This window comes from Bos indicus, chromosome 3, assembly GCF_029378745.1.
Source record: "Bos indicus isolate NIAB-ARS_2022 breed Sahiwal x Tharparkar chromosome 3, NIAB-ARS_B.indTharparkar_mat_pri_1.0, whole genome shotgun sequence".
Taxonomy (NCBI): domain Eukaryota; kingdom Metazoa; phylum Chordata; class Mammalia; order Artiodactyla; family Bovidae; genus Bos; species Bos indicus.
The window spans coordinates 20,832,186-20,844,117 of record NC_091762.1 but is presented as its reverse complement, the minus strand read 5'-3'; the positions used below and the strand labels follow the sequence as shown (position 1 = coordinate 20,844,117).

The window sequence follows — 11,932 nt, the reverse complement described above, 5'->3', positions numbered from 1 at the left end:
ACCCCTCCCCCAAACACTCACAAACAAAAACAAAATGTACCCTTGCCCACTTGAGAAAGAATTAAGAATTGGCAGCTCTGCTGAAGTGGACAGTCTCCAATCCAAGGCCTTTCTCTAGAGAAGATGTTGACAGAGCCCAGAGGAAGGAGTAAGGAACTCATAAATCAGTTTTGATGAAGGCTTGTCAATGGAAGATATCCATCCTTCCACATCCCCCTCATGTTCCAGCTTTCCCCAGGGGAACCTAAGGACCGCTAAGATGTCCTCTATCCTATTCTGTTCTTCTCCAGCAAAAAAAAGACTTAAAACACAAAATCCAAATTCTTACATTGCACTTTAAACCCAAACAATTTACCTTCACAAAAACCCAATGACTTTAAAAACATGGGGAAGAAAGAGGTAGAATCCAAGAATAATGACAAATCTTTTTTTTTTAGATATACTTTTTGCTGGTACCCAATTTATCATAACTTATTTCTTTTACCAAAGTTTCACTGATACAGCTTAAAACTAAGTTTAAAAGAAAACTAGAAGGGAACTTAGTAGGAGAGATAAATACATCTGCACACACAATAAAACAAATACCTTGACATCCCTCCACATCTGAATCACTTGAATCACTGAAGAATTCTAACATCCTAGTCACTCCGCTCCAGGGCGTCCAACTGCCCCAGGCCAAAGCCCCAAATCCCCATGGCACTCTTAGGGCAGATATTCCTCAGTCAGACCCGGGAAGATACCACTGCTCACTCTCGACTAGAATAAAGGACGATGGAATGAAATGACAGAAGTCCTTCTGTCTTCAAGCACAATGCAGCGTGGCAGAATGGAACAAACACTGCAACAGGACTTGTGAGGGAATTAGAGAGGTGAGCTAATATTTATTAGTCACCCACTACATTACAGCCATGAATACTGAATTTCAGACTAAGCCATCACTTCACTACTTTTGTGATCCGGAGTAAATCTCAGGTATTCCATCTGAAAATCAATGAGGGAGACTAAGAAAGGGGAATAGTCCCTCTTGTTCTCTGATTCTATTTCTACAAACATGATCACTCAACAAAAAATGTATTAGTAAGTTATTTCAAAAGTCTTTTGCTCTGTTCCTCTCCAATCTACTCTCTCTATACCACTGACAAAATAATCTTTCTAGAACATGAAACTTTATCACTTAATGTTTAAAAACCCTTAAATGGCTTATCATTTCATGCAGCGCAAGATAAAACTGTCCATGATCAGCCTTACCTAATTCTCCAGCCTCATCCCTGACCTCCAACCCTGTCCTCCAACTATAATATTAATAACTACTTAAAAGTTACCTGAAGAAGTCTGGCTGTTTCGTTCCTTTAAGCATTTATTCATGCTGTTTTCTCAGCCTTGAGTGTACTTCTCTCTCTAATCTGTAGGGTACATCCTTAACTCATCTTTCAAGACTCAGCTCAAATATCATCTCCTCTGGGAGGCACTTTCCAACCCTCTGAACGTCCAAGGCAGAACTGCCCCCTACATACCTTTATCACAACATCAATCACACTTCACTTCATCTATATATTGACACATCTGTCTTCCACTAGACCCACGAACTCCCTGTAGGCAGAGAACTTGTCTGACTTATCTATTTCCTCAGTGCCTAAGACAGTGCTCACAAGGTAAGACACATTCAAAGGACTGATGGAGTAGGGAAGACAGGAATGGAAAAGACGAAAGGAGAAGGAAAAACTCGATTAAGATGGCCTGAAGAATAGAGAACAGTAGTGCTTATCAGTACCACAATCTGTGGCCTTCTGCTCTTTCCCTAAACTCTAGTCTTCAGAGAGCTTATTCATTTTCTTGGCTACAGCTATCACAGCAATGTTAATGAACTCCAAAACCACACTTTCAAGCATTATTTACCCCCATCTCTCCACAAGCTAAGGCTCATCTCTAACAACTGGAACAGCTTTCATTTGGACATTTCATTGCCACTTTTTAAGTTCAAAACGTTTCCAATTGAGCTCATCATATTTCCCTAAGAAATGAGGAAACCTCCCCAACTTCTTTACTCCAGTCAATATCTCAGAAACCCAGGCTTAAAACGCCATAGTCACGTTTGACGGATCACTCTCCTTCATCTTCCACATCCAGTCCTCACTGATTTCAATTTTCCCTTCACAATCTTTTTTTCACTCTTTCCCCTCCACAACCCTAGTTCAGATCTCATCACCTCATACACCCCAGGTGCTCACCTCCCTTCCCTCCAAGCCAAATTTTGTTATCATCATACTATGATCCTATAAAAAATTCTCAGTGGTTAGCTGTTTTCCATTATTTAAAATCTAAACTTATAAGCCTGACTTTTAAGACCCTCTATAAACACAGCTCCAAATCAACCTAACCATCTTTGTTTTATGACTATTCACTGCAACTCAGGTCAGTCTCATTACCACCCCAAGAACACCCCAAGTACATTCCTGTTTCCAAGTTTTTGCTTGATCTCTCCAAGCTCCAAAATGAAATAATTTTTTTGTTATTTGCTTCATCTTCATTTCCTGCACCTAATACAATTTTCTAAAGATCTGGAGTAAACTACAATTCCTCTGTGAAATCACTCATAATTACCTGAGTATTCTTCTCCCCAAATACTTATGGTTTGAGATCTGTATTATCCAATTGGTAATATACTTTCATATTTTAAAATTTTCTCTGGCATAAAGAGGCTCAGTAGGTATTCACCTCTTCCTATTCCCCTTACTCCCAACTGGACTGTAAATTCCTCAAGGGCACAAAACTGTCATTTTTTCTGATCCTTCATACCACCTAATAGAACCAAATTCACAGCAAGTCACAAAAAATAATAGTTTAGTGGTCTCTCCTAAGCAAAACTATTTCTTATAGTCTAAGGTATAAGACATAATTCTAAAAAACACAGTTACAAATAATCCTGAACTAAACTGCATAAATGAAAATGCCTGATTTTTCCACCTCTGAATTTTAGCTTAGAAATACAATCTCCTGACTTCAGTGGTAAATAATAATCCTCTGCCCATGACATCACAAGCACATAGTTTGGTAATGATTATGAGAAGGCTGGGGTAGGCAAGGATGAAGGAAAACAAGTCAAATGAAAGAACAAAGATGGAAGAACAGCTGTGTGATTTTTTTTTTTTTTTTTTTTTTGGTTTACTTCTTAAGCATGGACATGTCGCCTTCCTTTTTCTCTTTTTTTCTTAAATTGGCCATATTTTCAACAAGTTTACTTCAGGAGGAAAAAATCTAATAGATTTCAAAGGAGCTAATACCGGCAGAGCCTATACAAAGCTCAAATCCTTTGAAAAGGCCAGCTTAATCTTCAACAATGCAGTCTGATACAACAGGACTTCTCCAGATATTGTGAGTAAAGACTTATTCAGAATGCAACATAGGCATCTTCTACCAATCGCTCTTAGGAATAAAGCAGACAGCTGAGAGGCCACATTGGACCCACACAGATATTTGAAAAGAAATCGGTCTTCATTAACAGACTCAGTGTAGCCCAGTCTTAATTATCCTCATATGGACTGTTCATTTTATGGATTTCTGAGGCAAAATTTTTAATTCAAGATTGATGGTTCTTGACTATCAGTATATTTTCCTATCAGGTAATTCAGGTTTAGAAATAGAAATGCAAATTCATTCCATCAGTATGATCCCCAAACACTAAAATAAGTATGATTTTTAAAACAAGAAATTTCTTAAGCTCTGAATTACCTAAACTAGTGCTCCCTACAATAGCAGAGATAACTGAAAGTCAAATGCACTTGAAACACAATACTGTCCTTACCATAAGCTTGAAGAGAATCCAACCATAGACGCACGACTGCCTCACAGGCTGGTACAATGTGAGACAGTAACAAGCAGAGTTCAATAGAGTGAGTAAGGTGTGTGAATACAAAGACTTCTACAAGGAATCTTACATCTCCTGGCTGATCTCTTTAGGCCTGGATATTCCAGAAAAGAAGGAGTCACAGTGTATTGGCGCTTGCCTCCTTGTCCTTGAGTTCCTGGACCAGAGGGCTCACTACTTCTCACTAAATCCATCCTTTGTTCAAGGACCTACAATGACTCTATTGACCCTTTCATCAACACCCAACAGAGTCTGGCCTCTGAGTCCCCTCCACCCTCTTGCCTGCTCTACCCATGACTTGAGCAACCCACATTTTCTCTAGTCATTCTTATTTATTCTCCCCACAAACACAACTTAGTCATTCATACCATAACTGCACACTGTACATTCTATACTTTCTGCCCAGAAGATCTATTTCCTTTTACTCCCAACACAAAATAACTATTTCACTTACTTACTCACATATATTATATAAATAAAGATGGAGAAGTAAACTGTCCAAGGTCACAGTAGAGCCACGATTTGAATCAAGATCCACCTAACTCCATACACCATGCATCATTATGACTCTAATCCATAACCTCCCAAGTCCATTTCAAATTTTCCTGATTCAAATCTTCTCTAATTTACCTCATTCGTCTTCACGTATCCCATTTGTAGCACATTAAACGTGGTTTTGTTTACATGCTTTTTCCTAAATGTTAAATCTTATAATAACAGTCTGCTTTCTCATTTATGTACTGCCTTCCCCAACATCACCCTGCTCCCAAGGGCAAGAACATCTGTTTTTTACATCTTTCGTATCTCCCCAAAGCCTGTCACTGGAGCTTGGAGACTGTCTTATCCACAGGAGTGTTCAATCATTATTCAGTAAGGATTTATTACTTTAAAAAAAATCAACTTCCTTCTTGTATCATACTGAAAAATCAACTAATTTCAGGCATTCATGAAAAAACTGTTCTGCACCTATATTCTAGTTATACCATCTACATTCTAGTTACACAGATTTTAATTATCTCACTTATCAGGGGCTGCTGAGTGGATTCCAGGCTGCCATTCCACAGCTCCTAAGCTTGCATAGGAAAGATACTGCTGAAGTCACACTTCAAAGCATTGTTTCAGGATTTTTTCCCTGATGGGATGGGTGTCTGGGGTAAGGAGAAAAAGTGCTCCCTTACAATGTCCTCTTCCAGCATACTTAGCATGCTTGAGACATTCAGGAGCTCTAAAACTTTAACAAATGGCCCCATAACAATCTGAAAACTTATTTTTAATACTGAGTTATTCCATCATAATTCACTTAGTAACGTATATTGAAACTCAAAATTCCAAACAAAGCCTCTGACAACTAAAAACAGTGATGGGCTATTGGGTTGCCCTACACTTATAGGATTTTATTCACCCCTTCAATCTCCACCCCTAACCCCAACCCTGGGAATAATACAGGTAGTTCAACTAGGGCAAGTTGCTAAATACAGATATAAGCTGAATTTGCCAGATATCATCACTAATAATGGCACCAACTAACTCACAAATTAAAACAATTATTGGTAGTCAACAGACTCTGGAACAGTGTGTGTAATTTTGAAAAATTAGATAGTACCCTCCAAATTAAATCATTTTCAATAGGAGCCCCAAAGAAAGAGATTAAGGGAAAAAAGCATCAGGAAAATTTCCAAGTTACTGGCAACATAACTACATCAAAGTCCAACCAATAATTAACATCCATTACTGGTCAGCCTGCCTTATACAAGTCAGTATACAGACCTTTCTTTGGCAAAGGTTTACTTTTTTTTCACAAGGAAGTCTTTGGCATTAAATGAAAGGGATAAGTCAAAGTAGGCAAAAACAACAACAAAAATGACAGTAGTTTGAAAACTATTTTCCTTCTTTCCTTTCTGCTTCAACGCATACTGTCCAAAGTGGGTATCTGTTCAATTCTAAATTATTCATTCATGTTAATGGATGATTATCGGTAGAAAGGTACTGATAATCCAAAACAGAAAAAATCGAAAAATAATCTATTTCAGTTTTGGAAAATCTTTTCAGTACGTTTAACTTCTCAATTACTCCTGGCATGACCTAATATGTGTATTCATTTGTAATCTCTAAGTACAAAGTAACTGGCCACCAACTTAGGGAGGTGCTCCGAGGCATGCCGAGTAGCTAGTGGAAATTAGAACAGACTGGTATTCGGCTTCCCCGTGAACAACATCAATTTATTTTACAGTCCTGTCCAGCCTTCAAAATATCAATAGACTAGCACAGCAGGTTGGTTATTAACCTTTAAAAGAAAGGCTGGGAAAAACAATGAGGACAAAGAGTATAATTGTTTGCCCATAATGTATTCATTTGTAAATTATGCACAGCAAATGTTTAATTACAAGTCTGATTCTCCCTAGCCACCCAGCATAAGTCCCTACTGTCTTCTCCATCAAGAATGCAACCTCATTTATTAGGAAGGAAATTTTCTCTCTTTTAAAGTTAAGTAGTATAGAAAATGTTTTTAAAAGATTTAAGACTAGCTACCCTTATGGACCCACCTTCCTACTACTTCTTCCCTCTGTCCTTTTTCACTTGAGAAATAGGTTGAAAGACAAAGGGTTCCAGCGTCCTCTAACATCTAAATATACAGTACGATAAGTCAAAGACTAAACAATTACCTGTTTCTGATTTTATAGAAAGTATTTTATACATATATGAATTACAAGTCAACTAATTTTTGCCTTTGCATTCACGAAAACTCCCTAAAGAGTTGGGGAGAATCTCTTATATAAAACCTATTTTAGTTTAATTTTTATATTTATTGTGCCCAGAGAAGCCACCTAGGTTCCAGAGACTAAACACAGAGGTAGAGAAGGGTGAGAAAAAGAGAGAGGAAGAGAGACAGAGAGGGGGAGAGAGAGACTCAGAGCGCTGGTCCTTGTGAGCTGACAAGCTAAAAATACGCCGGCCCAGTAAACAAATCCCATTCCATCCCGACCGGAGCCACACCGTTAACCTAGTAATTATGAGAAGAGGAGTGAGATCACGCAGCCCCCGGCTTACTCATCATCAGCTTCTAAAGTTTCCATCGGCTCATGGCAACTTTTTTTTCCCCCAAAGTTCATAAGCCTGCCATAGAATCAATCTATCTTTCTATCACTCTCTTTCTCATATACACACTTCTTTTTCGCTCCCTTCCTCCATTACTGGACGCACCTCAGTTTAACTATCGATATGGCAGAACAGTTTGGTTTCTGCTCATTTTGAGACTTTAAAATGAACTTTATCGTACTATGAGAGTAGTAGCCGGCACTCCTAGCCACCTTAAAATTCCACCATCCCTCCCCGAAAGTCTAGCTGACAAGGAGAACCGTCCAAACTGCCCAGCACAGCTAAGGGAGGCCACGAACCGGGAAGGGGGACTGGGAAGGTGGGACTCAGGTGAAAGGGAGGAGTAACGGGAGAAAGGTTGGGACCAAGCAAGGAACAGTCAGGGAGAGGAGCGGGTGCCGAGAGGACACGGCTCCGGGTGAAATACAATCAGAAAGGAGAAGAGGGACAGTGGCGATCAGAGGGTCAGAGTTTGGGAGTCTGAAGAGGCGGGAGGGGCGGGAACAGACGGGGGAGGGTGACAATGCGGGGGCTCCGTTACCCTCGCGGCTCCTGGGGCAAGGCCCTAGGCCGGGGCGGAGCGCGGGGCCCGGCTGCCTCTCCTCATTCCTCGGCTGTGACCCAGGGGTCCGGCCGGCCCCTCCCCCGTCGACGATGGAGGCGGAGGCGTTGGCTGAGACTGAGACCGCGGCTGCTGCTCCGCACAGGATCAGGAGCTGGAGCCAGACAGGACTGATCTGGACTGGCTTCCCCAGTGGCTTTTTGCCTGCTCCACACTCGGTCGCCACTCGGACTCCGGGCTGCTGGTTCAGGATCGGTGGTTTTCGGCCGTCCGGCCGGAAACAAGCGCCAGTTTCCGGCCGGAGCTGGTTGGTGGTGACACTCAAGCGGCCCCCGAGCCTCCTCCCGCCCCGCCCCGCCCGGCCCGGCCCGGCCCGGCCCCGCCCCGTAACAGCCCCGCCCTGAGCGCCGCTCCCCAGGCTACGACCAGTTTGGCGCTTGCCCCGCTCCTGAACCCGTGTTTTCCTGGCGGGTGTTCCTAAAGTCCCTGGTCTGGAGAGTTCTTGAGCCGGAGTTAGATGGGTACTGGGTGGACTCTTGAGACTTTAAGGTGTAGTGAGTTGGACACAGCCCTTTGGGAAGAAGCAGAAAGAGGCGGGGTAGTTCTAGAAAGGTGAGAGAGATGAAAATTTTCAGAGAACCAGAAGACTGAAATTCTAGTTACCCTACACGATCATTCTGGACTGACCGGAGGAAAATTAACAACGCTTCTTCCAGATCAGTCTCCACCCAGTTATGCACTCTCTCTCCTTCACTCCTGTAGTGAACATGCTTTTCTCTATTAACACTCAATATTTGTTTACTTGCATAACAATTATACCCTCTTGACATATCTACTTTAGATAGCGCAATCAAAACAAGTTATGTTGTGCTTTTTTGGTAACGCCTTTTAACAACAACTATGCTATCGCATAGTTCATTCACAAATATTGAGTCCCTACTGTGTACTGTATGGGCTTCCCTGGTGGCTCAGTGGGTAAAGCGTCCGCCTCCAATGCGGGAGGCCCAGGTTCGATCCCTAGGTCGGGAAGATCCCCTGGAGCAGGAAATGGCAACTCACTACTCTTGCCTGGAAAATCCCATGGACTGAGAAGCCTGGTGGAGCCGCAGAGTCGGACACAACTGAGCGACTTCACTTCACTTCACTTCACTGTGTACAACGCATTGTGCTCATTGATATTGGGATCACAAAAATGTACAAGACATAATTCCAGGCATCAAAGGCCTTACACTTTAGTAAAACACATAAAGTGAAAGTGTTAGTTGCTCAGTGATGTCCAGCTCTTTGCAATGCCATGGACTAGCTCACCAGGTCCCTCTGTCCATGGAATGCTCCAGGCAAGTGAGTAGCCATTCCCTCCTCCAGGGGAATCTTCTCCACCCAGGGATCGAACCGCGTTGCAGGCAGATTCTTTACCATCTGAGTCACCAGAGAAGCCCATATTATATAAAGCAGAACTCAGGTTAAGTGCTGTGTGAGGTAGGAGGACCTGTGGCTATGAGAACCATAAGCCTTGCCTGGCACAGAGCAGACTTTTCATATTGTTAATTGAATAAAATATTAGATAAACGTTGACTGTTTTAAGAAGAGCCATTTAATAACAACCTCTTTATGACAAACACAAAATAGGGCCACCCCCTGCTATAATCTGACCAAAGAAATGCTGAATTTTAATTCAGATTCCTAACATTGTGGCAACTGGTTTGCATTTTCAAAATGCTGTGCCCATTTCAGTTCAGTTCAGTTCAGTCGCTCAGTCGTGTCAGACTCTTTGCGACCCCATGAATCGCAGCACACCAGGCCTCCCTGTCCATCACCATCTCCCGGAGTTCTCTCACACTCACGTCCATCAAGTCAATGATGCCATCCAGCCATCTCATCCTCTGTTGCCCCCTTTTCCTCCTGCCCCCAATCCCTCCCAGTATCAGAGTCTTTTCCAATGAGTCAACTCTTCGCATGAGGTGGCCAAAGTACTGGAGTTTCAGCTTTAGCATCATTCCTTCCAAAGAACACCCAGGACTGATCTCCTTTAGAATAGACTTTAGGCCTATTTAAAAACAAACAGTCGACTTTTCTATCCCCTGACTACTTTCTGAGGTCCTCAGATTCTAAAGGGAAGGAGAGGAGCATAGACACTTGAGAATTATCCAACTCAAGACCAGAAAATTGACACTTGAAACAGGAAACTTTCTAGACAGCTATATCTCCTGGTAATACCCTGGGTTTAGAGTTGAAGATTTTGAGCCTGGGACCAAACTAAGGTCACAGCCACTCCCTTTGCCAGCTAGATCTGAAGTAGGAGGAAAGATCCACAGATGAGGAGTCTCAAAAATCTAAAGCTGTCTTGTTTCACTAAGGCCCTCCCAGGACCAGGTTATGCCCATCTGTTAACTACGTCTTTCTAGTCTTGACTCCAGTACTACAGACTTATTAGGACCAAGTATGAGGTTCAAAGGCACGCTCCACCCTCAGTACAAGGCCGAATTTTACTTTTGGCAGTGACTATGAAAAGTTTCCAAACTTGAAAGCTGGGCCAAGTTGCTGGTCAAACTCATTTAAGTGACCATACTTTACAGGCTTGTCTGGAAATTTAGGGGCCAGGAAGTGATGGAGTTGCAGTTGCTTTGTGCCTGTTTCTTGCTCTGACCATCCATCACTCACTGTTGTTTGTGCAGTTGCTCAATGGACTGCTTGTTTTGGGTTAGCCCAGGCTGTGTGGGTAGCAGTGTGGTCAGCTGGGCTGGGAGCCAGGCCACCTGGGTTCTGGTCCCAGCTCAGCCAGCCCCTGATCCATTAAGTGACTCCCTATTCCTACGTGTCAGTTTCTCTGCCTAGGATCAGGGGACCTCTTTTGTAGTGATTCGTGGTCACTCAGGCTGTCACTATGCTAAACTCTCCGAAGCAGCTGTCCCGTGTCATTGTCAGCAGCCAGAACACAGGTGGTTATTTTTTCTGACAGAATAGTAAGGAAAGAAAGTAAAAAAAAAAGCAGAGAAGGCCCTACCTGTGTACCCAGGGCCACACACCCTTATCTGCCATTCAGTACAAAGTTCTTTTCCTCCCTAAAGGCTTGTTTCTGTTTACTCATTTTAGTGATTCTAAGGGCTGCTCTGAGGAGTTCCCAGAGCTTTCACTTCACTTTATGCAGAAACAGAAAAAAAGAGCATTGCCTTTTCTGCAGAGGAACTAAAAGGAGAGATTATTTCAACACTGGGGCTAATGGATAGACTAGAGGGAAATGTTCAGAGAAAGCTATTTTGCAGCTAACCAGGAAAAAAAAAAAAAACAGCAATTGTTTGCATTTATATGGTTTTGTGGTAGAAAAGAAAACCAAACCAAAATAACTTCCTTTTCACTACTATCACTATAATTTAGCCAGTGGTTATGTGGAGTTTTAAAAACTATATATTGTTTGTGCCTGGGAACCTCAGAGGACTAACTCAGAATTCTTGGGACTGAGGACCATGAATCTATATTTTTAAAAAATATCCACGGTTCTTATGAAGTGAAATGTTTTCCTACCCTGCAGTGACTGTTGGTTTAGTCACTAAATCGTGTCCAACTCTTGTGACCCCATGGAGTATAGCCCACCATGCTCCTCTGTCCATGGGATTTCCCAGGCAAGAATACTGGAGTAGGTTGCCCTTTCCTTCTCCAGGGGGTCTTCCCAAACTAGGTGTCAAACCCATGTGTACCTGCATTACAGGCAGATTCTTTACCACTGAGCCACCAGGAAAACAAATGACCAAGCAATTCCACTCCTAGATATTTACCCAATAGAAATGAAAACATGTTCACAAAAAGCTTTTATGTAAATATTCACAATAGCATTATTCGTAACAGGTCCAAATTGGAAACATTTCAGATGTCTACCAATGGAAAAATGACAAATACACTAGTCAAAAAATGGAATACAGTCTTTAAAAATGAACCCCATTTAAACACAACCAAATGGATAAATCTCAAAATCATTTGTTGAGGAAAAAGAAGCCATTTATATGAAATTCAGAGCTATAGTTGCACATTGGTGGAGGTAGGGATTGAATAGAAAGGGGGCACAAGGGAAATTTTTGAGGTGATAGACATGTTCTGTATCTTGACAGTGATAGCTGTTACACATGTATGTCAAATTGTGTACTGAAGATCTGCACATTTCATAGTGTGAACCTTACCTCAATTTAAAAAAATAGAAAAAAATCTTGGGTTTCTTCATAACACTTAATTAAATTATAAATTTACATTTTTTCCATTCATTAGATTGCAAATGTTCACCGTTTTTTAATTATAGTACCTGGCATACTGCTTTACCCATGGCAGTCATTCATTAGATTTCTAGTGAGTGAATGAATGAATGAAGAAACTGATAGCTGAGACCCATTGCTTTGGTAGCAAATATCAGACTCTATTTA

The 11,932-nt window shown here is 41.7% G+C and overlaps 1 protein-coding gene and 1 non-coding gene across 2 annotated transcripts in view; one reads left to right on the top strand and one right to left on the bottom strand.

Annotated features, from left to right (window-relative positions):
- OTUD7B (OTU deubiquitinase 7B) overlaps positions 1-7,822 on the bottom strand; it is a 59,996-nt gene extending 52,174 nt beyond the window's left edge. Inside the window, exon 1 of the mRNA XM_019956532.2 lies at positions 7,503-7,822. The gene's annotated coding sequence lies outside the window, so the exon portion shown is untranslated. The remainder of the gene's footprint in view (positions 1-7,502) is intronic.
- Positions 7,823-8,480: 658 nt separating this feature from the next.
- Positions 8,481-8,552, top strand: TRNAW-CCA (transfer RNA tryptophan (anticodon CCA)). The gene has a single exon. It is a non-coding gene; the product is annotated as a tRNA-Trp (tRNA).
- Positions 8,553-11,932: the final 3,380 nt, after the last annotated feature.